The sequence below is a fragment of the Pteropus medius genome, unplaced genomic scaffold, assembly GCF_902729225.1.
Source record: "Pteropus medius unplaced genomic scaffold, Ma_sr-lr_union100, whole genome shotgun sequence".
Lineage (NCBI taxonomy): Eukaryota > Metazoa > Chordata > Mammalia > Chiroptera > Pteropodidae > Pteropus > Pteropus medius.
The window spans coordinates 6,195,406-6,222,312 of record NW_024351731.1 but is presented as its reverse complement, the minus strand read 5'-3'; positions in this window follow the sequence as shown (position 1 = coordinate 6,222,312).

Below are 26,907 nucleotides of genomic sequence, written 5' to 3'. Positions count from 1 at the left end.
ATTCACTCACTCATTCACTCATTCACTCACTCACTCATTCATTCATTCACTCACTCACTCACTCACTCACTCACACTACAAGTCCGAGCGGGGCACCCGGCCTGCACTGGGCCTGGGATGGAGGAGGGAGCGAGCCCCGCTGTCCTTGCCACCGCCCACCGGTGATCGCTCAGGCCGCAGCACCGGCCGTGGGGCCCCGCCGGGCGCAGTCGCGAGGGCCTGCAGTGTCCGTTTGGAGAGTCAGTGGTGCGGGGGCCAAAGTGGCCACTCCCAGCCCGCCGCCCTACACGGTTGCGGTCTCATCACAGCCTAGAAGTTGGGGCGCTGGATCCTGCCCGGAGGGGTAGAGGTCAAGGCTGCCGTGACAGCTCCTCCAGGAGGGGACACGGGCGGCACAGTGACGCTGCTGCAGACGGCGGAGAGCAGCTCCGGCTCACACTCCCTGCTCCCTGGGCCTGGGTGACACCAATCTAAGTGCCCCCTTCCACATCCCAGGTGGCCCCACATGGCAGGCGGGAGCCTGAGCCTTGACCCTCAGGTGACCGTGGGGAGGTCACAGCTCCCAGGTGACGGCACCAGGCGCCAGGCCTGCCTGACTCTCAAGGGCTGCTGGTGACAGGGCGAGACCACAGACAGGGTGGCAGGGCGCCCAGCAGGAGACCTGGGGGTGGCGGTGGTGACAGCACGTTGGGCGCTGCCTATGACATAGTCACACGTGATGCACAGGCCCTTAGGGGGCAGAGGTGTGGCTGCGACCCTCCCCCACCAAGGTCAAGGTCACGGGAGGGGGTGCGCCCTCACCCTCGCTCCTCCAGGCGGAGCCCGCACCGGAGCCTCCTTCCCCCTGCAGAGGCGCCCTGCTCCCCTCCCCGTTTCATTATCTGATTCACGATATCAGTGTTTTAAACACTTCAAGCGGATTCGAATTAGCGTAACTGGCCCTACGTGGAAATAAATTAATATTAGTGCCTAAGAAGTTTCTCCAGACAATTAGAACCTGAACTAAATTAAATTAATATCTAATCTTGCCTCCGCTCACTTCGGAGCCCAGCCTCGCAGACGGAGCGGGGCTCGGCGGACACCGCCCCCCCGGGTGGGAGACGGACGGAGGGGAAACCGAGGGCTTGGGAGACGGCTCAGCACTGACCGAGGGAGTCCAGGCGACCGTGGACACCAGAGAGGACGGGTCGGGGACCCCCAAACCCCCATCTGCCCCATCTCTTCCCGTGTGATGCGTGCACCCGCCCACCTCTGATGTGGTCTCCCCGGCAGCCTCAGACCCAAGGCGGCGATGCCCCCCTCATTACTCACTGAATCCCTACAAAAAGCGGGGTTTTAAAGGATGAAGGGCTGCCGGGTAACCAGAGATCGGGGGACCCCAGGGCAGGCCTCCAGTCGTCCCAGCTGGACTCTGCCCTGAGGGGCCTCGGTGGACGGCCCGCGATCTCCGCCCTCTGGGTCGGTGACAGAAAGGCCCCCTCACCTGCTGCTGCCCTCGCTGGGTCAGAGGTGGCAGAGAGGGGGCCATGCCCAGGGGGCTGTCCGGGACCCTTGGCCTGCCGTGCCAGCCACCTTGAGGCGGACGGGGACTGCTGGGTGCCTGGGTCAGCCCCTGGCCCCTCTGAGCAGCGTTTCTTGGAGGGACTTGGGAGGGGCGGCCTGTACCCTAGACCCCCACCATGAGGAGCCCGGGGCTCTTCTGGGGCCTTTGGAGCGGCCCCGCCTCTCCCAGAACGGCTGTGGAGCTGCTTGTGGTCACTGTGTCCTGTTAGCCGTCCACGCCCCCTCTCTAAAGCTGCTTCCAGGAGCCCGGTCCCAGCCTGCCCCTCAGCAATGCAGAGCCTCGGGATGTCTGTCTCTGCACCGTCCCTCCCCCGCCACGCCATCTGCACCCCCACTTTGCGAAGGAGGACATTCTGGGCTCAAAGAAATGAGTGGACGTGCTCAGGGTAAGGCAGAGAGGGCCCTGCCTTGGTGTCCTGGGGGAGGAGGACGTGAGGCTCGTGCTCGCGGTGGCTCAAAGGTGCCACCAAGTCAACGAGTCTCCTGGCGACAGTGACGAAGGCCACCCACCAGCCCCTCGGGACATGCCCCGCCCCCGCCTGGCACCCCGAATGTCCTTGCCTCCTCCCACAGCTGTCCTGGCCATGTTTTGACTGAGGATTGGGTTTTTTTTTTTTTTTTTGGTGGGTGTTTAAGAGACAAATGTCACTTGGGAAGATTTCTGCCCGGAGGGACTTTACCTGGACGCCTGCAGCCCCCGCCCGTGTCCTCCCACCTCGCCTGCCCTGCCCAGATGTGAAACCTCTGCACGGTGCTCCCTCGGCGGCACCCCGCCGACCGCCAGGCGGCCCTGGCCCTCCCCGCAGAGGCACCACGGGACGGTCATTCCAGCCACTGCGCCACGGCTGCAACGGCAAGCGGGCCCGCCGGGAACACCGCCTGCCGAGCGTCCTCTGCGTGGCACATCTGACAGGCCCTGGTCAGCGCGTAGCGGCGCCCCAGCATGGCCGCCGGCTCTGCACCGGGGCCCGGAGGGGACAGTGATGCTCGTTTTCTGTGCTGGCTGCTGTTTCATCTTTACCCGGGGCGTGTGGCTTCCAGCCCTGTCCTGCACGGGGCAACCAGGCCACACCCCACACCCCACACCCGGGGCGAAGGTCTGCGGCCTGCTAAGCCCCCAGGATCACGCCCGTGGGAAGTGCAGCCCTCACCGCCTGTCTCCTGATGCGGCAGCCGGGGCCACCTTGGCCGCTGGCCACAATCGCCTTCACGCTCCCAGTACAGCCTCAGCACCCGCTCCACGGTCTCTCGTCCATTCGGAAGGACCAGGAGGCCGTCGTCCGTTACTATCTGTGGGGTGGAGAGGTGACCCTTCTGGGACATGGGGGTGAGACGCCAGACCCTGGCACAGCCGGGGCAGCATCAACGTTAACGCCGCCCCTCCCCCGTCGGGGTGGTAGGGACAACAGGACGGTGCCCCCACCCTTGCTCCCCACCCCCTGGCAGGATGAATGTCCCAAACGCCCCTCTGACGTGTCAATCCCGACTCAGCCTTCAACGACACCCCTGCGCCCACAGGACAGCTTCATGTGACCGCAGAGCCCGCCTCCCTCCTGCCAGGCGAGGGCCCCTCCAAGGGGAGCACATTCTCTCTGGCACCTGAGGCTGCTGTTCCCCCGAGGCCATTTGCTCTTTCTAAGGAGGTGCCAGACCTCCTGCTGCCGGGGAGATCGGGGAGATGGCCCCCTGTCCTCCGCAGCGGGGGGCGGCAGCCTGCCCTATTTCGAGGCAGAGCTGAATGCGGCTCTGAAAAGGAAGCGGACACAATGGGGTGCGCAGTCGGAGAAACCCCTGGGGTTTGGGAACTCGGCCGAGAGCTCCTGTCAGTGGAAACTGCCTTTCGGGCTCAGAGCATCCAAATCGGAAACTTTGCTCTTGACACTCAAGAGACAGGCGTCACTTTCTGCCACCGAGGCATCTGGGAGGGGACTCACAAGCCAAAGGCCAGCAGCGTGCCCCCCCATGCCTGCTGCCTGGGGAGCACGGGACCCTCCACAGAGCTCCACTGTCCCCCAAGGCGGTCCGGCTCAGTGGGAGAGGCAGGTGACGACGGCCACCAGTCACGCACACTGAGCTCACTCCTGCTGCTTTTGACACCCTGTCCCCACGCAGGTGGTGGCATTCTGGGGTCAGGGTGGGCTTTCCGATGCCATGCTCTCCACCGCTCTGGGACCCCCGCTGAGTTCCGACTCCGTGCTCCATTCCCAGGGCCATGGGCGGGCATCCGACTGCCTGCTGGACACCCCGCCCCAGATGTCCTACAAGTACCTACACCACGTCCTCACCCCACGTGACTCTGGGTTGGTTTCCTCTTCCCGTATATCAAGTTACCCAACACCCAGTGGCCGAAACAGCCGTGTTTACTGGCTCGCGGTGCCTCTGCAGGTCAGAGGCTGAGGGGGCCGGGCAGGCTCTCCCTCAGGTGTCGCTGCCACTGGAATCCGGGGGGGCGGGGGGGGCTGTCACTGGCAGGCTCCGGGAACCATCTGGAGTGCAGGGCCCCACCGAGGCCTGTTTACACTGTGACCTTGGACCAGTCACAATAACTCTCCTTCGTTTGGCAGTCATGGCCGTCACGACTTAATCTCTCTGGACTGACGGAGGGAGTTGACTAACCTGAGGCCGCCCCGGCCTCCGGCCCCCTCAGACAGGGTGCAGGGCGGGAGGGACCCACGGCCGCCACAGCCCGGCCCAGAAATCTCCCTCCCTACTGACCATCAGCTGCAGGAAAGGAGCCTGGCAGAGAGGAGAAAGCGGGACCTGGTAGACTAAAAGGGTCCACAGATCTGTGACTCCAGCTCTGGAACAACCGGGTCCTCGCTGGCATCAGCTCAGAGAATGTGGTTCCAGCTGACGGATAATTATCCTCCGAACGCAGAGCCTGGAGGAGCAAGGCCGCTGAGGAGCGGGCGGTGGGGAGGGCCCCGCCCGGGCCAGCTCTCCGAGTGCGGGCCACGCGAGCCCAGAGGGGCCCGCCGGGAGGCCTCGGCTCCCACCTGGCCCCTGCACCCCAGCTCGCCCCCGGCTGCGGGCTCAGCAGGGCCAGTGCCCACCTCATCACTTCTCCCCTCCGGCGTCCCCACCGGCCTCCCAGCCTCCGCCGGCCCCGTTTCCCCCAGAGTCTGCCCGTGCCTCCTGCCCCGCTCCCGCCCGCCGCCCCTCACGCCTTCCTCTGCACCTCCTTTCCACCTCTGATACCCTCTCCTCGCTCGCTCTCAGTGCCCAGTCTGCGAGCTGGATTAGGGGTGTGGGGGGCAGGTGGGGAGAGCCCACGGTGGCCCCGGAAACGGCTCACTCGAGGGCCACACCTGGAAGTGCCATAACTAGAGATCCGGACAGAGGTCAAGGGCAGAGCGCCCGGTGGGAGTGGAAACAAGCTGAGGGGCGTGGGGGGGCGGCTCCAGGAGGGGACCTCGGGACTCCAGCAGCAGAAGACGATCCACTAGGAGGTGGTCCCTGGACCCAGGGACACACGAGACCCACCTCCGGGCAGATCCCAGACACACAGGGATGGTCGCCGTGCTCTAGAATGAGGTCATTCCGCCCCTGCCTGGCCAGGTGAGGAGCCGCCCATCCCACCTGCGGGCTGGCCGGTGCGGGGAGGCCACCCTTGGTGTCTGGCCGGCCCTGGACAGCCGGGGAGAGGAAGCCCCAGGGAAGGGACAGGGCTTAGCCGCGTGTGTTCCACAGGCAGCTCCGGTTACTGATCACTCTCCCCCCCACCCTCATCTAGGGACATGGAAAAGAGAAAGTCACCCGCAGCAGAATGATGGACCTGGATGAGCAATTAATTGTCTGAGTGACTTTTCCAGACCAAGAGCCGAGACAGGCTACAAAGTGGAGAGCGTGAAGGTGCCTGGGCCGGCACAGGACGCCGAGTGTCTTGTTTCCGAGGGGATTTTATGAAGAGCTGTGTCAATTTCCACTTAAATCCCCAGTCTGGGATGCCTTCGCCTGGATTTCTATTTTAAAACGCCGAAAGCACTATTTCAGAGCAGAAATCAATAAAATGCACCCAAAAAAACGGAAAAGGAGCCTGCCGAACAAAACATCTCCCTATCTTTTATGAAGTGTTATTTTCTGAAAACATCAATAGCTGCAGCTTTTAACTTAATTCGGGGGTCCGCAGTCAGCCCACTTAGGTGACATCGTGACAGGACGGCACCTGCTCTCTCGTCTTGGCCTGCACCCCGGCGGAGGGGGGGGCGCACCACCCCCAGGCGGGTTGGGCGGCTGCCCCTCCAGGAAGGGGGGCCCTCGTCCCCGGAGCCCGCTGCCTACAGACCTGGGCCCTCGGATTTGGACACGCAGGGATTTAAAAGTCCACCAAGAAGCCATGCGTGGCTTAGAGGAACAAGCCACCGAAAACTCACTTCCCAGGCCGGGTGACGTGAGAACTGCAGGAAAAAGCCTGAAGAGGCGTGGGCAGTACCGGTGCCTCCGAGGCAGGCACAGGGGCACCAAGGGGACAGGCAGACGGGACAGGGAAGGGTGGGACCAAGCGGAGTCTGGCGGCCTTAGGGGCTAGCCCGACCACGGCCAGGCCTGCCGCCCACCTCCGGCGCCCACAGCCGCCTGGCCTCCCTGTTCCCCAGCTCGGCCCGGGACCCCTGCATGGCGACCTCCTCCAGCTCGGTGTGGGTTTTCTCATCTCAGCCCTTGGTCTTTGCAGGGAGCCACCCCCGCCCCCCACGCCTGCCCGTCACCAACCCCAAGAGAAAGAGCACACCCCTGCTCAGCCAGCTCTGCTGTCGGGGGGTTCCTGAGACTGCTCGTTGGATATCTGCGTCCACCCCCACGGCCCACGCTCCCCTCAGGCTCTGCCAAGTTCGGGGGGTTCGCAGGCTGGCGGAGAACAAGATAAGATATGTAAGGCCTAACTCGCTGTGACCTTTCTTTTTTCTTCGAAAACCACTTGCTTAAGAAAAATCTCAGCCGTCATAAATCACCATGGCTCAGGAGCACGTGGGCCAGCCCCGGAAGCTAGGACACATTCATCTTGGTTTCAGGGACGATGACAGCCTGCTCACTCTTGCATTTGCAAATTGCAGCCCCTTCCCCTCTGCTAATTTCCTTTAGCAACTGGAATCCCTTCTCTCCTCCCGCCTGCAGTGTGCCTCCTCACATTTCCAGGCAGCTCAGACAACGCCTCTTCCAGGAAGCCCTCCCTCCTGTTCTCCTCAAGGATGAGTTTGTTCATCGGAGAGAAATTGGCAGGTGCTGTTGACAAGGTCATGGCAAGACTATCTACGGAGGGTGTTTAATTTCTCCAGGATCTGAACATGTACAGAGGAGTGTCTGATCCCTTCGACCATGAGTCAGCAGCCTACAGAGACAAATCCCCAGCCCACTGTCCGTTTTCATAATTAAAGTTTTACTGAAACTGTTAAGCCCACTCGTTTACACATGCCACAGAGCCTAGGACAGGTTCACCAGCCCCTGGCCTGGCCTCGACCTAGTCTCTTGCCATGAGAGGTGGCTCTTTCCATTTGCTGGTGCAGAATGAGCTTCAGAGATGGCCACGGGCTCTCTCCAGGCCACACGCAGTGAGTCCCCCCTAGAGGCTCCTGACCTTGAAGGCCGACCTCACGCAGAGAAAGGCAGCCTAAACCAGATGCCCTGGAGTGGTGGTGTGATCAAGCCAGCTGGTTCCCCCCTCGGCTCGCCAGGCCCAACCCGGCAAAGCCCACCTCCTCTCTCTGCTCCTGTCCCAGAGTCCGCTGGTGGCCTCACTCTTCCCTTTCTGATGTCCCCATCCTTCCGGAAGGTGTTCTCAGCTCTGAACAGCTGCCGTGGGGGTTCCCCGAGCCTTCACTCACCCGGGGTTGGCCGGGGCACGTGGGCACTTGCCGACACCCACTGAACGGAGCTGCGCCCCCAGCCTGGCTCTGCATTCTCCCCGGAGCCAGAGCCAGCACCGCTGGCAGCCAGGGGTGCCCCCCACGGCTGGCCCAGCCACCAGGTGCCAGAGGCCCCTCAGCGAGCTGCCCCTGTTCCCACGGCAGGCCACCTCCACACGGCCGCCATTCCGGTGGGGGCGGGGGTCTCTTTGGAGGAGCGTCATCTGCCAGCAGGGCTTTGTCACCGGCAGATGGAACAGAATGCCAAATATAACTGTTAGAACAAAAGCCTCTAAAAGCATGTGCCCCCCCACACTGACCGAGGCAGGAAGCTTCTGCCGTGGCCACATTTCCTGTCTGTGGGTGTGGAGTGTCCAGAGGCCCCCTTCCCACTACGGCTGGCCCTCCTGCGTGCTCTGACGTACGGGAGCCCATGCCTGTGTGGTTGTCGGACGCAAATACAGCGAAATCATTCACTCATTCATTCACTCATTCATTCAGGGAGCACCTACTATGCGCAGACACCAGGAGGAACAAAAGGCAGGCCTGGGCCCTGCTCTGTAGCACTAGCTGTCCTGAGGGGAGATGAGATCCAGCAAAACTGCACACCCACAGATGTCAAACCCCTGGGGTCAGAACTCTGAGGAGGAGGGAGCCACCAGCGGCTCTGCTGGGGTTCCGACCCCACCCAGCAGGGGGTGGAGCTAAGTGCTGCAGGGGGCGGAGCTGAGTGCTACAGGGGGCAGAGGCGGGCTGATGCTGCAGGGGCGGGGGTGCATGGCAGCAGGGGCGGGCTGGGTGCTGCAGGGGGCGGGGCTGCAGGGGGCGGGGCTGAGTGCTGCAGGGGGAGCAGGCAGAGGGAACGGTAGATGCGAATGTCCCGAGAAGCGGGGAAGCAGCCTGAGCCGGGGAGTGGGGAGGGGAGAGGCTTGGGTTCGGGTAGGTGCCCGCGAAGGTGGCAGAGGCTTTGTGAAAGGAAAGGATTGTGTCTTTATTCCAGGAGCAGGGAGAAGCCACCGGAGTGCCCCGTTTTTGCTGTTTTGTTTTTGTTTTTCGTTCTTTGGTAGGAATGGTGGTATGATCAACTTCACAATGTGAAATGTGAGAGCTATTTAGAGAGTGAAATTGACAAGACAAGATGTTGGATGGGGGAAGGTTCCAGACTCCAGGCTCAGAGGAAGGGAGGCTCTTCCTAAGCTGGGGGGAGGGGGCGGGGGGAGCAGGAGGAAAGGGGACTGGCTTTGATTTGAATTAAAGGGCCCACTGCTCTGCCCCTCTAGAGGCTCCTGAGTGTGGGGTTCTGTGGGAGTGGGAGGGTCTTGGAGGCTCCCCCGGGTACCCCAATCTTGGAGCAAGAATCCGCCTCCACCTGATCTGCTGGGCAACCGTTGGGGATTCCTGAGGCCTATCTGGGGCCCAGCGGCCTTGGCCAGGGGACACTAACACTCCATCGTGACCCCTCCTGATGCTCAGATGAGGCGGCCAGGTAACAAAATACAGGAGATACAGCTCACGGTGGGGACAGTCCTCAGCAAAGCTGCCTTCAGCGGTTCAGGAGAATCACAGGTCTTTTGCCTGGATCTGTTTGCTGGAATTTTCTTAAATGCCTGGAGCTAGGGCTTTTAAGAAGTCTGCATGCATATTCATGCAAATCTTATGCAGATCACACCACCCCCAGATCAGCTGGAGGAGAATGTCTGCCTCATCCCTCCTCCCCCAGGGGTGGCTGGGGGGAGGGGTCAGCTTCCTGGAGCATCTGTGAAGATGGGGGGCCAGGAGACCTCATCATGCACTGCACGCGTTGGATGGGGAAACTGAGGCAGGAGGAAGGGACGAATGTGCCGAAGGCCCGCAGCAGCGTGTCTGCGGGCGCTGGTGGGAAACCCCAGGCCAGGCTTCCTCCTTCCTCCAAGAGAGAACGAGGGAGGCTCTCGCCTGGCCGGACGCCAAGCAGGTGAGGTCCGGGATTCCCAGCAGGAGGGAGGTGCCTTTGCCAGGCTCCGGATGCTTCCGCTAAGAGTAACGTTCGCTCTCTGTTCTACTCCCAGGAGACACAGCTAACGACGCAGTCCCCAGATCAAAACCAGCCCCCAAAATGAGCATCAGCCTCTGCGGACGAGCCAGGGGGACTCCTGGAGGGCCGGGCCTGGCACGCAGGGTGCTCGGTCAGTGCCCAGGGACAGCGGTTCCCGCGTGGCCACCACTGTGAGCTGCACACCCTGCCTCCATCCATCCACAGGTGCGAACGTCCGGCTTGGCCACTGCAGGCCTGCCCGGCCTGCTCCAGGCGGGAGAGGCGGTGGCACATCCTTCATCACGATGATTAATGACGTGCTGGTCCCCACAGTTCCCGGGAGAAGAGGTCGCCATGGAGGCGGGAGGCTTCCTGGTAGAGAGAGAGAGTCAGCTGTGCAGCGGTGAGGTTAACGGGAAGGTGTGAGTCCCTGACTCTTTGCTGAAGAGGCTGGCGTGGCAGCCAGCCCCCAGCCCCCAGCCTCCTAGGGCCAGGGGTGGGGGGAGAGAGAGCTGGCAGGTGCAGGGGCGGAAGCCGGAGGGATGGCAGATCCCTGGGAGTCACACACACACTCAGCAGCGACCTCAAAACAGAAACACACTCAGCTGAAGCAGCCGACACACAGAAACATGTGCCCGGCACACAGAACCAGGCCCCAGGGAGGCCCAGGACGGCGCCTCGGAAACCAGGTACCAGCGTCACCCAGCCCTGCGCCTCCCTGCGCACCCCCTCAGTGTGCAGCCACGGGCCCCCTGAGAAGGATGGGCACCCCCCTGCAGTGTACACCGCCAGGGAGCCAGCAGCTCTTTGCTGCTGAGTCTGGCAGATGGGCAGCTGGCACCACCTTGCCCGTCCTGTCTCTTCGGGCTACAAACACTAGCACACCTCTTGTCCCGTGTTCTGGGAGCCACCGTCACAGCTCCCCGCGGCGGGGCTGCCGCCCGTGACAGGAACTCCCCAGCCTCCGCCTGCAGTGGGGTGCTCCCCAGCCCCTGCAGACTGGGGCTTCCCCAACCATCAGCCCCACTGCAGAGGAGGCCACCGCCACGGTCCCCACGGCGGGACCTCACCTGCGCCAAGGCGGTCCCTCACCCAGGGAGCGGACGGCAGGTGTCCGGCCTGGTCCCACGGCCCTGACCTCCCAGCCCCATCCCCCAAAGCCTGCCTGGCTGTCTGCCATCTCCAATGGGAAGCTTCCAAGAGCCACCGGGTCTGGCCCGGGCGCTAAAGCTGGTGTCACAGGACAGTCCCCCGGATGGGCAAGCCCCTTTTGTCCTTTCCATGACTGCCCTCCCTGCTTCGCCCAGGCATCTGTCCCCAGACCCGCAGGCCGCTGCCCCGCCCTGTCACTCCCCCTCGACCCATTTACACTCCCTCCAGCAGGCCAGCTTCTCCAAGATTTGACCCGACCTCGGTCTGTCTGGGGGGCACATCCGAGGTCACTCACCACCGGGTCCTATTTGGGGCCTCTGAGTAATCTTCCAGCCGGGGAAGTCTGGGGCTCGGGGTTCTCAGTGCGTCTCCCCATAACCCTCACTCCTTCCTTGTAGCCGTGCACCCCCCACCAGACTCGAGGACTGTGGCTTCCCAGGCACTCGGCCTTGGCCCCGTGCCCTTGAACAAGTGTCTCTCCAAATGCTCCCACGGAGGCTCCCGACCCTCACGACCGGCTCTGAACTGATGACGCACAGACCCGAGACTGTCCTTTCTCTCTGTGATGCTCTCAGCAGAAGCAGCCCAGCTGCACGGTCCTCCCAGCCGTGACACCTCCTGTCCCTGTCCACACCGGAGACCTGCATCAGCTCCAACCTCCCCGCCCACCCGGGCGCCCCCGCTCACACGCCTGGCCGCCCCGCACTGCAGACGGTGACCATCGACACGGGACCTGCCCCAGCCGTGGGGCCTGCACTGCCATCAGGGGGCAATGTAGCCACCTCCCTTCCAGTCACTTCCTCAGGCCAGTCCTGGTCGCCGCGTGCAGAGCCGGTGAGCTGGCCGGGGGATTCCTGGTTCACGCCTGGTCACCTGCGGGAAAGGGACAGGGTGCGGCAGGAGAAGGGACACGGCCCGCGGGAGCTCGGGAGCATGTGTGGCTCCCGGGTGGGTCCCATCTTGACACAGAGGTGGCCTTCTGTCCACTTGTGTCCATTGGCCAACGGAGGCGGTCCCCATGCGAGGGGAGCACAGCCTCCCAAACAAGAAAGGCCATTGGCCGGGGACAGTGAGACAGCTCGGTGAGGAGACAGGGCTGGAGAGGTGGCCCACATCACCGCAGCCCCCAGAGCAACTGGGACAGAACCACCGCTCAAAGCCCCCAGCCAAGCACGTCCCTTCACACTGTCCACTTAGTTACAGGAAAGGAAGCCGCTTGGAATGGAGGGCGCGTGAAGGGCTGAAGATGATCCGGGATCCCGCAGGGAAGAGTTCTGGGGCCGGGGAAGAAGGTTCTGGGCAAATTCCCTCAGGAGCCTTCGGCCAGCAGCTTCCCAGCAGGGGCAGGGCCCGGGCGCTGGCCAGGAGGCCACCTCCTCGGACTGGAAGGGAGAGCAGGCCCTGGCTGGCCACAGAGGGACCAGTCCCACCCCAGGAAGGGCCCCTCCGGCACCTGCAGCCCTTGTCACCAGCTCCTCGGACCGACCTGCACAGGTGCCACTCCACCCTCAGGTCCCCCTTCCTCCTAACTTCTTCGTGACAGCCCCTCCCTCCCTCCCCTTAGTCAGAAAATGTACCTGAGCTTTTCATCCCTTCCCAGTGGGACAAGCCTGCTGGTCTCCAGCCCCAGCAGGCAGTGGGGCGATGCTGGGAGGTAACAGAGTAGGAGGCACAGGAGGCTGCGCTGTGGCCCCACAGACATGTGCCGCACAGACACAGGGGCGCAGACGCCTGCTCCCACCACAGATGCCCGCTCCCACCACAGAGGCTTCATCGGGTCCCCCCGACTCGCGGTGGGTGCGATGGCCGGACCACAGACGGCCTGGAGTCCAGGCCCACGGAGCACACACAGCTGGGGTTTCATCGGCGGGGCTGCCGCTCGGCCCCGCTGCCCCCCTGCCTCCGTCTCTGCAGCCCGCTGGGAAAGCTGCTCCACAGGACCCGGAGAATCATTGACTCATGGACGATAATAATGGAATAGTGCACCCTGATCATAGACTAAAACAACGGGATCACAGAAACGAGTCGTGTAATCAAAACGGAACCCTAGACACTCACAACAGAAGTCTGCACACTTGCGTGTAATCACGGCGTTGAGTCACAGAGCCTCGGCACGGGATCAGAACAGGTGGGGCTGGGGGGACCCCAGAGACCGCTGGCCTGGCGCCCTCACGTCTCCGTGAGGAGGCGAGGAGGGAGTCACGGGCTGCCGTTTGATGGACCTGCAACTGAACGCGGCCTGCGATGCGACAGGTAACCTCCGAGCTGCCTGGGGCCAGCCACGCGGGACCGAGTGGGAGAGACGATGGGACGTTGCCACCACTACGGGCTTGCTACTTGATAATCACTTTATCAACAGGAAAATTAAAGTACAAAAAAGCTAAGAAAGAGCCAAGCAAAATTTGAACCCAGGCTACCTGGCCGAGGTCTATGCTCTGAACCAGTCTGTGCCAGAGACAATAATGGTCAGGGAAGGCTTCCCGGGAGAGGTGAGGCTCGGGCTGAGCCTGGAAAGAGTAACTTGTTCCTTCAACAAATGTGTGCCGAGCACCCACTATGTGTCGGGACTATGAGGGTAAGTGTCGGGCTGACTGATTTCACCTGCGTCCCCATCTGCGCCCCCGTATCCACGTATTTAAGGGCAGAAGGGGACCCTTCAGACACATGTGACATGCAGCACTCTGCACGGAATTCTCATTCTGTCCACTTCCGGGGCTCCGTCCATCACCCTGACAGGGGGATGCCAGCTGCGGCCTCCAGGACCGTAGCACCAAGCCCACCCTCCGCGTTTGGCCAGTAGAATGTGGTGCCTCTGCTACCTCTGTCTTGGACCCCTGTCTCCGCCCGAGGACAAGCCCGGATCAGTCTCTGGCAGAGGGGCGCCCCTGTGGTCCCAGCCGAGGCCCCAGGCAGCGGGGAGGGCCCAGCCAAGAGCAGCACAACCAGCTGGCTGGTCTGCGGGTGACCGCTGATGCGGGACTGACTCACGAGGAATAATGAATGCTTGTCGCTTTAAGCCGCTACGTGCGGGGCACTTTGTTATGCAGCTTTCCCGCGGCCTCGGCCAGCTGATAACGGTGTGCACAGGGCTCCGCTCGCGGCGGTGTTAGGAAGGTGTCCTCTGTGAGCCAAGGCCAGACCTCCCTGGCTCTGGCTTCCCCTCAGAAATTCCCTTCCCAAATCTCTCATTCTCCAGGCCACCCCCATTGTTTCTCTTTTTTTCCGTCTCTTGTAAGATCAGGTCAAGGGAAGGTCTTCGAAACAAAGCACGGCATTTTTCTTTTGTGACAGATCTTATACCGAAGGGCTCGGCAATGAGCCCCACTCGGGGGTGTCCCTGTAATTGGTACTTCGTGGGGTGGCAACAGCCAAGCAGGCCAGCGTTCTCCCCCCCCACCCCCCGGTCCCAGAGAGCAGCCAGGCTCCCGCCTCCTCCGGTTCCCGCCCCCGCACCCGCCCCCCTGCGTCTCAGGCCCAGCATCCCTGGCTGCCTGGATCGAAGACAATAACCCAGAACAGAGCCAGCTCCGGTGGGTGAGTCCCAGGCACCAGGCCTGCACCTGGGAATTCAGGTCCATGGTGAGGCCTGGGGCATATGACACCCACTCCACACACCCCGCACAGGAGATGATGGGATTAATAAAAACCAGGGCTGGACTTCGCTGAGTCCGACCGCCCCGTTGAGAATGGGGGGGCTGAGTCCCCGGGAAGGGGAGGAGTGCTCCCCCCACTCCCAGAGCTGGAGAGTAGCCGGGATTCGCTCCCAGGCCTGTGCCCTTGGCCCCACTGCAGCCACAGAGTGGGGAGGAGCAGGAAGGGGTGGGAGGCCCCCCCCACTCCGGAGCTGTAGCTTCCGGGGCTGGGGGTGGACAGGATGGGACTGCGGGCGCTTCCAGACCAGGGATCCAGGGCTTCGAGGGTCAGGGCGGGCTGGCGGAAGGGGCTGAGCGAACGGGACACGGGTCCCCAGATGTCAGGCAGAAAGAGAGAGCAAGAGCCAAAAGCAGCTGGGCGAGCACCTTGGACACAGCCCAGCGCTGCCCGCTGCTCACCGTGCCGGCCACGGGGACCCGGAGTACTTTGCGTGGCCAGCTTTATTGGACAGTGCCAAGTGCCTCCTGTGAATTGACTCATTTCATCCTAACCACCACCTTACGAAGCAGCTATAATTCGGGAACCAAGTCACAGGGAGTTTCATTAAGGGGCCCAAGGTCACAGAGCCGGGCGGTCAGGGAGCCCAGATTTGTGCCCCATTTTATGGCAGAGCTGTTGCTTGCAACAACTTCCCGCAAAGGTGGCCTCGGCCAAGGGCTCTGTGTCCACGGCGCCTTCGTACAGGGGAAAATGTCTACAAAACTGGAAGAAAACTTGGAGCCGGCAGGACCTTCCGACTCCCCCATTTGTCCCCTGGAGGGGCCCGAGGCTGGACTCCGCTTGGGACGCCCTGGCTTACCGCCCAGCACGCCCACCTCCCAGCTGGAGCCACCTGCCCAGGGCCTGGGGCGGGAGGAGAAGCGAGCCGCCTGCGGGTCCCGACACACGCCTGCCATTTCTCTCTGAAAGCTCTGACTCATTCCTTCTCCTTCCTGGTAATTGAGTTCAATAATTCGTGAGACTCTCGGCCAATTCATCATGACTCTCGCGGAGGGAGCCCTGAGCCATCTCTGGAGCTACTCACAGGAGGGAACGAGCCGGGGTGCCGTGCGGGGCAGCGGCTGCAGCGCTGGCCACGAACCCGGGCTGGACCAGGCCCAGAGACCTCACGCCTCGGTTTGCCCATCTCTGGAACGGGCTGGCTCGGGGCTGATGAGAGGAGAGGCCTGGCTCTCGCTTTGGGGGTATCTGACCCAGCTCTGTCCATGGGGTTCTTGTCTCTTGCCAGCCCTCCCTCCCAGGGTGTAGATGGAGACGTCCTAGCCCCCAGAGGTCTCGCGTGCACCTCAAACTCGGCCTGTCCAAGACCAAACTCCGCGCCAGCCTCGGTGTGGTCTCCAGGCCCATGGGGAGGAAAGAGCTCCAGCTCAGAGCCGGGTGGGCCTGGGTCCAAATGCCCCCTGGGTGACCCTAACGGGGGCTGCTTTGGGCATGCGGGAGTGTTCGCGGTAACGATGACAAGTGTCCAGGGAGACGCTGGACACACAGCAGGCTCTTGAAAAGTGGTGCTTCGTCCTGCCACCCACCCCCGTCTGCCTGGCCTTTGGCCCAGTGTGGGTCAGGTTTCCGCCCGCAGCCTCACCGCCCCAGGCCTCCCGCCGGTCACTGCTCAGCTCCCCTCGGGGTACCTCTGGCCACTGCCTGCCCTTTGGCTATCCAGGGTCACAGAGCTTCCACATTCCGGGGCGCTATGTTCCTGTCTGCGTGCGACCTGCACCCCGCCGGGCGTGGGAACGAGGGCGCTCCAGTCAGCCTGCCTGCGCTCCCGTGCCCCTCCCCCACGCCCGCCCCCATCTGTGAGGTCGGGCGCTGCGGCCTCACCTAGCGTCATCACCAGGACTGAAGGTGCTGGTGTGCACAAAGCGCTCGCAGCAGGCGGGCACGCGGGAGGGGACACAAAGACATTCCCGCGTGAAATGGAACCAGCCGTCGCCCCCTCCTGCCTCGACAGAGCTGCCGCAGGCAGGGGCTTCTGCTGTCCACGGCTGACCCCAACGCCTGCGACGCCAGCTGGCTCACAGAAGGTCCCAGGAAATAGTTCTTGAACAAATGGACTAAGCCCAGCTCTCAGAGTCCCAGGGTGGTGGACAGGGGGCTCCGGCCGGCTCCCCGCCATCGACACACGCTAGGACGTTGTCCTGCTGGGGGTGCCTGCTCCCACGGCAGGCAGAGGGGGCTGCGAGCCGTGCCTTCGGAGCTGCACCTTCATCAGTCGTGGCACCCAAACCCTCCAGGGGGCAGTGCGGCAGGCTCAGAGTCCCGTGGCACCACCCAGGCAGCCCAGGAGGGGTCCAGACACCCCAGAAGCACCGCAGATCCTGGAGAGACCACTCCCTCCCCAACAGGCAGCCTGGCGTGCCTTCCTAACGGGGCCTCAAGCTGTTTAATGTGACGTCTGCTAAAGAGTGATTGTGCCCTAATTTATTCAACTTGTCAGCTTCCATCTGCCACCCACAACTCCGGGCAAATGTGTCGGAGAACTTGGAAGCGAAGGCGAGCCTTCTCCTCACCCCAGGCTGGTTCCTGGAGGGGGCCCAAATGACTGCTGTCCTCTGAGGGGAGCATGGCCCTTGGCAGGTGGCCAGGATGCGGGCTGGGAGGGAAAGGGACACAGCAGGGGGCGGGCTCTGGACAGTGGGCACAGGCAGGGGCTGCCCAGGGCATGAGGAGCGAATGGGTGCTGTCAGGGAGCCCAGAGAGCAGCCAGGTCAGGCCCTCCCTCCTAGGCGAGTCCCCAAGTAGCCAGTCCCTGAGCTCTGCCCAGTGGGGAGAGAATTATGGCCCGTTTTACAAAGGTGCTTGAATGTCCTGCGTTCGGGGTGCTCCCCGCTACAGCCACGCTGTATTTCTCTCCATCTTCCCACGGCCCCCACCCCACGCTCAGCACAGCCGGGCCGTCCATCCAGGTAGGGCTTCCCCCGAGGCCCTCCCTCCAGAGCCGCCCCACCAACACGGACCAGGCTTCCAGGGCAGCGGCCGTGACCAGGCAGAGGGGGACAGGGCTGGCCCTGCGCTCCCTCCCTGGGGCTGCGCCTGCCCTGGCGGTCTCTGCCCTCAGACCAACACTTCCGGTAGCTCCCGGGGACTTCGACGGTGCCGTGGGCCAGGCGTTTTCCCAGAGGCCACCTCATTGGGGGAGGTGTTAGTGCCCAACTCCCAGACGGAGATACTACGGTTCAGAGGCCACACAGCCAGGACGTGGTGGAGGTGGCATCTCTGTGGGGCTGGCAGCAGACATCGCGAGCTGGAGTACAAGCCCCTTGGCCTGAACAGACATTAACCAGGGCTCAGACGTGACCCCTGGAGGCGAGAGGCTGGGCATTCGTCTGCCCACTCCTGCCCCACAGGTGGGGCCCTGCTCTGGGGCGGGGATGTCCCTATCCTCCTGGATGCCCCCGCACAGGACAGCCAGGTGAGGGCCTGAGACTCAGTGGGAGCATAGGTGCACACTGGCCAAGGGGCCGCAGCGGCCGAGGAGTGTGTCCTGGCCAAGGGGGGTTCCACGCTGCTGGTCCTGGAAGGGCCACTGTCCTCTCAGGTCCCTGAGCCAGGTGGCCCACCCGCCTCCCTCCCTTAGCCTCGATGCTGGTCCCCAGCCCCAGCAAAACAGTGCTCAGAGGCCCTTGATGGGGTGTGAGGGGCTCTGACCTTCCCAGTGGTCATCTGCCAGGAAGCTGGCTACCCAGCATCGCTACATCTGTGACAAGCGCCTCTAGCCACCCACATATCCAGCCCTGCCCTGGGCTCCTCCCACCACCTTGTCCCATCGCTGAGGCTGCGGGGCTCCTGGCCACAGCAAATTCCCCATGCTCTTAGTGCTGTCCGTGGTGCTGACGGGTGGACCCTGTCCTTTCAAACAGGCCATCAGCTACATGGCCCATGTCCACCCCTGCCTGGCCTGCAAGTGAAGGGCTCCTTCCAGAAGTGTGGCTTGGCGGCAGCCGTGCCCAGAATCACTGGACTTCATGTCCCGGGGCCTGAAGTCAGAACCCAGGGCGGCTGGCCAGGTGGGGCTTTTACCTCTCTACCTGGGGGTGCGTGCTGCACACAGCTGCCCCACCCCAGACTGCATGTCTGGGACACATCAGTTTCCCTTTGAGATTGTAGCAGACCCTGGTAGTGCAACCTTAGAAAACTTTACTCTTCCACAAAAGAATGGAGAAATCACATTCCTTTTCAAAGCCCCAAAGGAGAGGCTATGGCCACAGCCTTCAGGAGAAGGGGCGATGCAGACACCTGGCCTGGCCTTGGTGGCCGGGGCCGCAGCCGGCCTGGCAGAGGGCCCCGGATGCTCCACCACAGAGCCTACTGAATGCCAAGAGCCTTTCCTCTATCAAGCACCTTCCATTCAAGAACTGATCGAGAGCTTACAAGAAATATAGAGATTCCCCAATTTACAGATGGGGAAACTGAGGCTCAGGGAGGTCACAGAGTGATGAGTGGAAGAGCCGGGGCTTGAACTCAGGCAGCCGGGTTCCTGAGCCCACGCTCTCAACACACCGACGACCAAACGGATCCGGACCTGGGGTCCCTGTAGCACCCCAGCGCCGTCTGACGAAGCCGGGGCTGAAAGGAACATGGACTGTGGACTGTTTGTTCTGGATCCCCAGGGCCCGCACAGGGGGTGCTTAGGGAATCCTTGCTGGAAGAATGAGCTTGCTGCCTGGCTGGCTGCGAGGATGGATGACGTGGTGGATGAATGAGATGAACCGTCGGACGCATAGACATATGGACAGAAGGGTAAATGGAAGTTTAGTTTGTAACACGTATATCACGGAGCCGGAGATGCCACGCCAGAGGAACTGCCTCGCCCGTCCGCCTTACGCCTCAAACCTTGGAATCTTAAAAGAGGAGAAAGTAACTATTGCACTGGGCCTAAAGCAACATCGTATCCCAAAAAACTGTTGACAAGGATAGCAAGAAAGCAGAGGAGGGAGGACGAGGGAGGGAAGAGAGGAAGGAAGGAAAGATGGGTGGGTCGGCAGATGATTGAGTGAGTGGATGGACGAATGGATGGAAGGACGGGTGGGTGCGTGGGTGGGCGTCTGGAATGCAGAAGTCTGGGTGAGCCTGGGAGGAGCCCCGGGCAGGAGAATCAGCACCCTGTGAAGATCTGGCGCCCAGCGGGTGCTGTGTGCATGGCGGAGGAAACGCAGGGGTTAATCCCACTGGCCACTTCGAACTGCGCATGAACTGAGTAGGGATTAATTTCCCGCACGTGACCATCATTTCTGTCATTAGGAACAGCATGAATCCTGACGCAGGACATGCTCCCCTACCCCCACCGAACCCCGTCACAGCCCTGGCACTAGGTGCTGTCTTGGGTCCCTTGTAGAGGTGAGGAAATTCGGGGCAGGGAGGGCTTTGCCCGTGACCTCTGAGTAAGCAGGGCCTGCGCCTGGGTCACTCTGCCATGACCCCCACAGCACTCCCTGATGCCCTGTGCTCACGTGTGCATAAGTGCACACGTGTGAGTGTGCATATGTGTGTACGCAGGGAAGTATGAACACTGTGGACAGGGCGGCTCTGGTCATGTGTGACATGGGCAGTTACACGGGGCTCCAGGTTGGAAGCACGAGCTGCTCTGTCCAGCACTGCGCTGTGAGCCTCTTGAAAGTATCGATAGTTTCTTAACAGTGGGCCTCAATTTCCATTTTGTGTGAGCCCCACGGACTCGGCGGCTCGTTCTGACCACGGGGGCTGGAGCAGGGGGGCCTGGGTCAGTGCCGCCTCCCGCCTGCTGCGTGACGGTGTGCGAGGTCTCAGCCTCTCCCACCTGCCTCAGCTGCTGGGATAGACTTAGCCCTGCGCAGAGGATCAGCCACGACGAGGTCCCTGATGCCCCACCCGGCACCATCCCCTGCTGCAGCCGCCTCACCCGCCCGCCCAGCCGCCTGCCCGCTGCGCCCGTGCGCACGCCCTGGCTCATGCCGGGAGGGAGCGGTGTGTCCAAGAATAACAGATAACACCATTAAGGGCCAGAACTGCCCTTCCAGAGGAGAGAAACGAGCCAGCCAGGCGAGGGGCCTCAGCCATGGGCCATGATTAACGTGCTCAGGCAGCCCACACGCTGCCGCAGAAGGTGCCAAGAGATGATCGCTTACAAAATGTACCAATTACCACTGCGCCGGCCCGCCCGCCCCTGCCTCCGGGCAGATAAACACATCAGCCGCCAGTCTGCACCAGCCAGGCTTGGCCACGGCCCAGGGCCCAGCAGCACAGGTGGGAGGGGCTGGGAAAGACACCTCTGAGGTTGCAGGAGGCCTGTCTTGTCCCCCTGAGCCCTGAGCAGCAGGTGGACAGTCGACGTGTATGGGAGGCAGCGTCTGCCCGATCGGTGGTTAAGCAGGGGTAGGGGAAAAGGCTGGAGGGAGCTGCAGGGAACCCTCACCCCAAAATAGCACACATGACCAGCACCTGAGGGCCACTCAGAGCTCCCTCCTGGCTCGGCAGGGCCACCAGCCGCGTCCCACACAGAGGTGCATGTGCCTGTGCCCATACATTTGCGTGTGTGTTTCCGTGTCTGTGCATGGTGCGCGCGTGTGCGTCTGGGTCTGAGTGTGCACATGCGTGTGTGCTATGTGTGTTTGCCCACACGGCGCCAAGCCTGAACCCTCGCGACGAGAGGTAAAGACCATGGCCCGCGGCGTCACGCCTGTCCGCTGTCACGGTAACTAGAGTGGACACAGCCCTCGTTCCATGCGCCCTGCAAAGAGCTGGAGGAGACGTGGGCCCCCGAGGCCAGCTTGGTCTGTCGTCGGGGGGCTTGCTTTCCGCCGGCGGCCGCCTCGCTCCCGCGGCTCTGCGGGTGTCAGGCCACACGTTTGCCGCGCTGGCTGTAATAGGGAGTCATTTCCGAGGAAACTTCCACGCAGCGGCGGAAGCTGCCGCCGGGGTGACGTGACACGTGCGGGCCTGGGGCCAGGAGTCAGCACAGCGAGACTTGGAATCCAAGTCTTTCTGACTCCAAAGCTCATCCTCTTCGCCGTTTACCCACAGGGGGTGTGACGTCGCTGCCACAAGGGTCGCCCAAGCAGAAATGGTGGTGCGGGGAGGTGGTGCGGGGAGAAGGTGCGGGGAGAAGGTGCGGTGCATCGGTCGGTTGCTGCTGTGCAACAACATCCCCAAAGCAAGTATCTTCAAACAGTGACCGTGTTGCTCACAGCCGTGGGTTGTTCGTTTGCCTAGAGCTCGGCCAGGGTGCTCGTCTCGGAGCCCGCAGGGTCGTGTGCGTGCACAGTCAGCTCGCCTCGATCGCAAAGCCGACAGCTGGCTGTTTCCAGGGGAAACGGAGGGACCTTGGCCAGGTGTTGTTCGTCATCCAGGGCGTAGCCCAGGCTCTTTCACGTGGTGGCAGCTCCTACGTTCCCGAGAGCTGCAAGGCAGGGCACAGCCCAATCCCAAAGTTCAAGCGCGCTTCAGGCCTTCTTTGTGCCACCTCTGCTGCCGTCCCCTTGACCAAAGCAGGCGGAAAAGCGAAGACCACACTCAAGGGGCGGAAACACCGGCTCCGCCTTTCGAGGGGCGGGGCCGCGAGGTCGCACGGTGAAGGGGCGGGGGTACAGGGCAGCGGAGGGTATTCTGAAGCCGTTTTCGTGGCCCTCACAACAGAGAAGGCAGCCATTAGCCTCGCCCAGAGGACTCTGGGAAGGCGTCCCAGACGTGGGGACAGTGGAGCTAGGCAGCCTAAAGGAAGAGCAGCCTTGGCATTCGCTGGCACAGCAGGGCGGGGAGAGAACCGTGCCAGTCCTTGGCTTCAAACCCCGTGCAAAATAAGCTCACGTGGCACAGGGCTGCTGTTCACATTAGGACTGTGAGGTGAGGCCTTTCACAAGTCCACCAGGACTGTGGAGGGCACAGACGTCTGCCCTGTGTGCTAACCCAGCATCCAGCCCCGAGAGAGAAACGAGGTGTCTCCCTGTTTCGCCCAGCCCTGGTGCCAAACAGAAGCCTGGCTGTCAGGCAGAGTTCTCTCCGATGGACGGTTCTGCCCCCCGCTGGGCTTGCTCACAACACTCCGCAAATTGGAGTTAGTTATTAAGTTCGTACAGAAGTGACCCCCACTCCAGCACTTAAACTTATCTAAGGTTTTGGAAAGATCCCCTTGGAGTGCTGGAGGGGTCAGCACCTGGCCACCTGCATCCCCCAGCCATCAGCCTCCAGCTGCAAAGAGCAGACAGACTTCCCGCCCGGCATCACAGAGCCAAAGAGGGAGGCCGAGGGTTCTTAGCAGAGCCTAACGGGTGTTTGTTGAGTGAATGAGTGACTGAGTTTTCTGGGGGCTGCTCTTGAGATCGACCAACTGCACCCTCAGAGTCCTGGAGACCTTCTGATGGGCAGCCAGGGTCACGCAGCCTTCCTAGGGGCGGGGAGTAGAGGGTGTAGAGGGGCGGGGAGCTTGAGGGCCAGCAGGGCATCACGCGTCCCCTCTGGTCCCTAACGAGCTGGCGGCTCAGGGGCGTGAGTGGCCAGGCTGCGATGGGAGGAGCAGCCGGGGAGACACCTGCGGGAGGGGGTGAGGGGGAGGGAGCGGGCAGCAGCGTGGGAGGGAGGGCTGCCCTTGGCCACACGCGTCCACGTGTTCCGGTGATGTGTGTGGGTCACCTCGAGGAAAGGAAACCTACAAAGCAATTCTGACTCACCTCCAGATGCGATAAGGTTAAATCGAAGAATGAGTCAGCAGAAAATTAACACGGCAACCCACTCGGGTCAGGCTCCGTGCTGGGGACTCGGCCGTCCTCCTGGGGGCTGCGGGGGGGAGGGTCCCGCTCCGCCAGGATCCCGTGGGAGACCAGGGCCAGAGGGGCAAGCGGAGGCAGAGAAGCCGTTCAGAGAGAGAGGGAGCAGGGCCAGAAGCAGGGACCCCACGATGCAGCAAGAGCTGGCCAGGGCCACGCTACAGAGGTCCACAGGAGTGGCCGGGCCGTGGGCTCGCCTGAGAGTCCCCCTGGGTGGGCTGAGGTGGACAGGGCCAGGCCCAGACCCCAGGAGCCTGCAGGAGGAAAGTAGGCAGGGACCTGGTGGCAGGGTGGCCTTAGGCACACGGGGGGCCGGCCCACACTGGGCCAGGGTGCAGGCCCTCCTGGCTGGGCATAGTGGCTTCCCAGCCTGCAGGGCGCACCCACCTGGCTAGCCCTGCCTCCACAGATGTGCCTGCTCATCCTCTGAGAGGCCCCGGCCACGCGAAGCCTCCTGCCCCAGCCCCCTCTCCTCGCCTGGAGCACCGCCTGCACTCAGCGCCGCTGAGAAGTCCTCGCCCGCCCGCCCGCCTGGTTCTCCTGCTCACCCCACGCCCTCCCCAGCTCCTGGGGCAGCGCTCGACAGGCAGGATTTGATGGACCAAGGTTGGCTTCACCACTCGGGCGGCTGGGGGGCGCGGCCGTGCCACCAGCCAAGAAGGGCCCCTTGCTGTTCCAGGGTCCCTGCTGGGGGCGAGTGGCCGGGTGCTTTAAAACACAGGACACGCAGGTGCCAGGACAAAGCTCCCGAAGAAGTGGCCCTGGAACCAGGTCGCACAGGCTGGTCTCGGTCAACAGGGGGTGAAGGACAGAGGGGTCAGCTTGGAGGCGTGGGCCTGGAGGCGTGGGGCAGCCTGGCCCATCGTGGGCTGCAGAGGGGAGGGCCGGGCCTCCTGACAGACAGCTTAGGCTGGGCCAGGCCCACTGAGTCACAGGGGGAGGAGCGAGCCTGAGCAGAAGGGCAGAGCCTCGGTGGGCGGGCGGGGGGGTGGGACAGCGTCCAGAAAGTTCTGCTATGAAGAGGGACACAGAAAGGTGCCCCCTTGCCTCTCGATGACAACAGCTCAGGGTGCAGGGGCCTGACCTAAGCTAGCTGCAGAGAGGACAGGCCTGCGACCAAGTGACTCTGGGGGCCTCCGAACCCACTCTGGGGACCCCACAGAGGGCCTGTGCAGAATGCCACCTTCTCTCCTGAAGGCCCTGGTTCTAGAGAGGCAGCTGAGGCCGCAGCGACCAGAGGTGGCCAGCGGTCAGCCAGGGACACACAGAGGAGTAGGCTTTCTAGGGTGAGACCCCCAGGAGACACGCCCGCACAGGCAAGGACACGTCCCCAGACGGAGGCCACAACAGAGGTGGCGGTAGAGGCCGCAGAGTTGCCCCTGCCTCGCCCGCCAACCGCAGGTGTGGCCCACCAGGAAGAGGAAGCCAGGAGGGCAGGTGAGGCCTGGGCCCCATCATCCTCGAGGGAGCCGCGGCTGTGATAAGGGCTGGAGACCCTCTCCAAAGGACAGACTCAGAGGACCCTCTGGGCTCCAGAGCCCATGGACGAGGAGGCCACCCGGCCCCCCCAGCAGGGTCCTGCCTGCCTCTCCCGCCAGCATCTGAGGTGCCTGTTCTAAGTGAGGACAGCCCTGCAGTCCCCAGGGGCTCCAGAAGGTGTCTTAGCCCTACAGGGGAGGGGGCTGGAGGGAGGGGCCGTCAGAGGCCCGGAGCGGGGCGGGGAGCTGGGCCCCGAGACAGCCCAGAGAGTGGGAGAGGGGAGAGGAGCTGCTGCCTGTAGTGCCTGGGAGAGGCAGCCGGCTGAGGCAGGGTCACACGGGATGACAGATGGCGGGGTCGGGGGTTGGGAGGTCAGCCTCGATGTGGTTTGAAGGGTTGGGTCCAGGGGTCCGGGGCAGCCGATAAGACAGACAGCCCGATTCCCAGGCATCCTCCTGGGCCCTCTCCCTCCCTCCTGGGCCCTCTCCCTCCCTCCCTTCCCCCTCCCCCCATCCCCCCAGGATGGGAGGAGGAAGCTGCCAGCCATAAGCACACCTCTGGACCCCTAAATCCTGCCTGCACATTCCCTGCCAACCTCTGCAGCCGAGGTAAGGTCGCCCCGGGGAGCACTGACAGGTGGCACTCAAATATTAACTGAGCCCCAGGCCCACCTTCCAAATGTCACTTTCCGGAGAAGTGCTCTGAGCCACTGCCGCCCCCTCCCACTCCCAGCGATTCCTGCTGGCAAGTGAACCTGTCCCCCGGGGCCCCTTCCCGCCCCGAGTCCCAGACCTCGCACGCCGGGCAATGCAGGGCTCCAGAGCACAGGGGTCCCCACACCCAAACCTCGCGATGCCGGGCACTAAGCCTTCATCAGGCGCCAGCCAAACGCAATCCCTGGACCGGCCCCTTCAACCACCCACGGTCCTGTTTAATCCCCACGCAGCCTCAGCAGACGGTGTCCCCAACATGCAGCCGAGGAGACAGGCTCTCAGAATCACAGGCACGAGGACAGTGGAGCACCCCAACCGTTCCACCTGCTCCCCCATCGCCCACTGGGCTGTGAGGGGAGGTGCCATGTCACTTCCAGGCCGAAGCACAGACCAGCCAGTAGCTGACTTTGCAGATCTGCCCTCCCTTCCTGTGGAGCCCAGAAGGCAGGGCTTCTGGGGTCCTGGAGGGCTGGGTGGCGCCATGGAGCAGGGCCCCCAGCTTCACTCCTCATCCCTCAGGCAAGGGAACGGACGCTCAAAGGAGGAGGCGACAAGCCCAAGGCCACACGGCTAGCGTCGGACAGCATCACGCTTCACCTGTGCGCCGAAGCCACGTGCTCCCCCTACTTCTGGCTCCTGGTCGCCCCCGCCTCCTCGGAGAGGGTTCCGGGGCGTGTCAGGGTTCAGGAGCCTTCTCGGCTGTCTGCTCCATCACTTACTCACTCGACCAGCATTCCCTGCGAGCCCCTTCGGGTCCAGCCCCCCACCCCGCCCTCCAGATGCCCGGGCTTGGCCAGGAGGCGGGGTCCTCAACGCAAACTCTCATCGGGGATTCTGCCCGTGATGGATTAATAAACTGCGGTCCATCCGGACGGTGGGACGTTTATTATTCAGAGCCAAAAAGAAACGTGCTCTCGAGTCACAAAAAGACACGGAGGCCCCTGAAATGCACGTTCCTAAGTGAAGAGGCACGTCTGAAAGGCTGCATGGCGTGTGGTTCTAACGGGACATCCTGGAAGAGGCGGCGCTGGAGACCGTGGTAGCCGGGAGGGGGGGGCTGACTTGGGGTAGCTGTTTCCCTGATGTGGCTCTGTGATGTCCTGTACGTGTTGTCATGTGTTCTTCACGTGTCATTGTACGTGTCTTCACGTGTCATCGTACGTGTCTTCGCGTGTCATCAGGCCCACAGAGGTGCGACACCAGGCGTGAACCCTCATGGAGCTACGGGCTTGGCTGGTCACGAAGCGTCACTGTAGGTTCCATGGTGGCGGCAGAGGTTTCGCTCCAGTGGGGGCTCGTGGGAGGCTGTGCACCTGGGGTCAGGGGTCACATCAGAAACCTCCGTACCTTCCTCTCGCTGGGAACACGCCTCGGGGAGGGATCGCGGGGTCAGAGGGAGGCTCCACATTCCGCTCAAGCGTTAAACTGGTATAATTTTGCAAAGGGAAGACTCAAGCGTCTCCGTCATTTTAAGATTTTTAAATAATTTCGTGATGCTAGGAGGTTGACTTTTTTTTTTCTGCCAGGCCCTGTGTGCAGGGGGCTGACGGCCCCTGGGAGCCCTGACTGGGAGGTGGGGACAGGCCACCGGAGCCGAGAACCGCTTCCGGAAAGGACCGCATCCTTGCGGCCGGGCCGGGGAGGCTGCGGGCGGCCGGCGCGCGGAGCAGCAGGCGGGGCGCAGGGGGCGGCTGAGCGGGCGGCGGCTTCCTGGCTGGGCTCTTCATCTGCCTCCCTTTCACGGCTGACTTCCG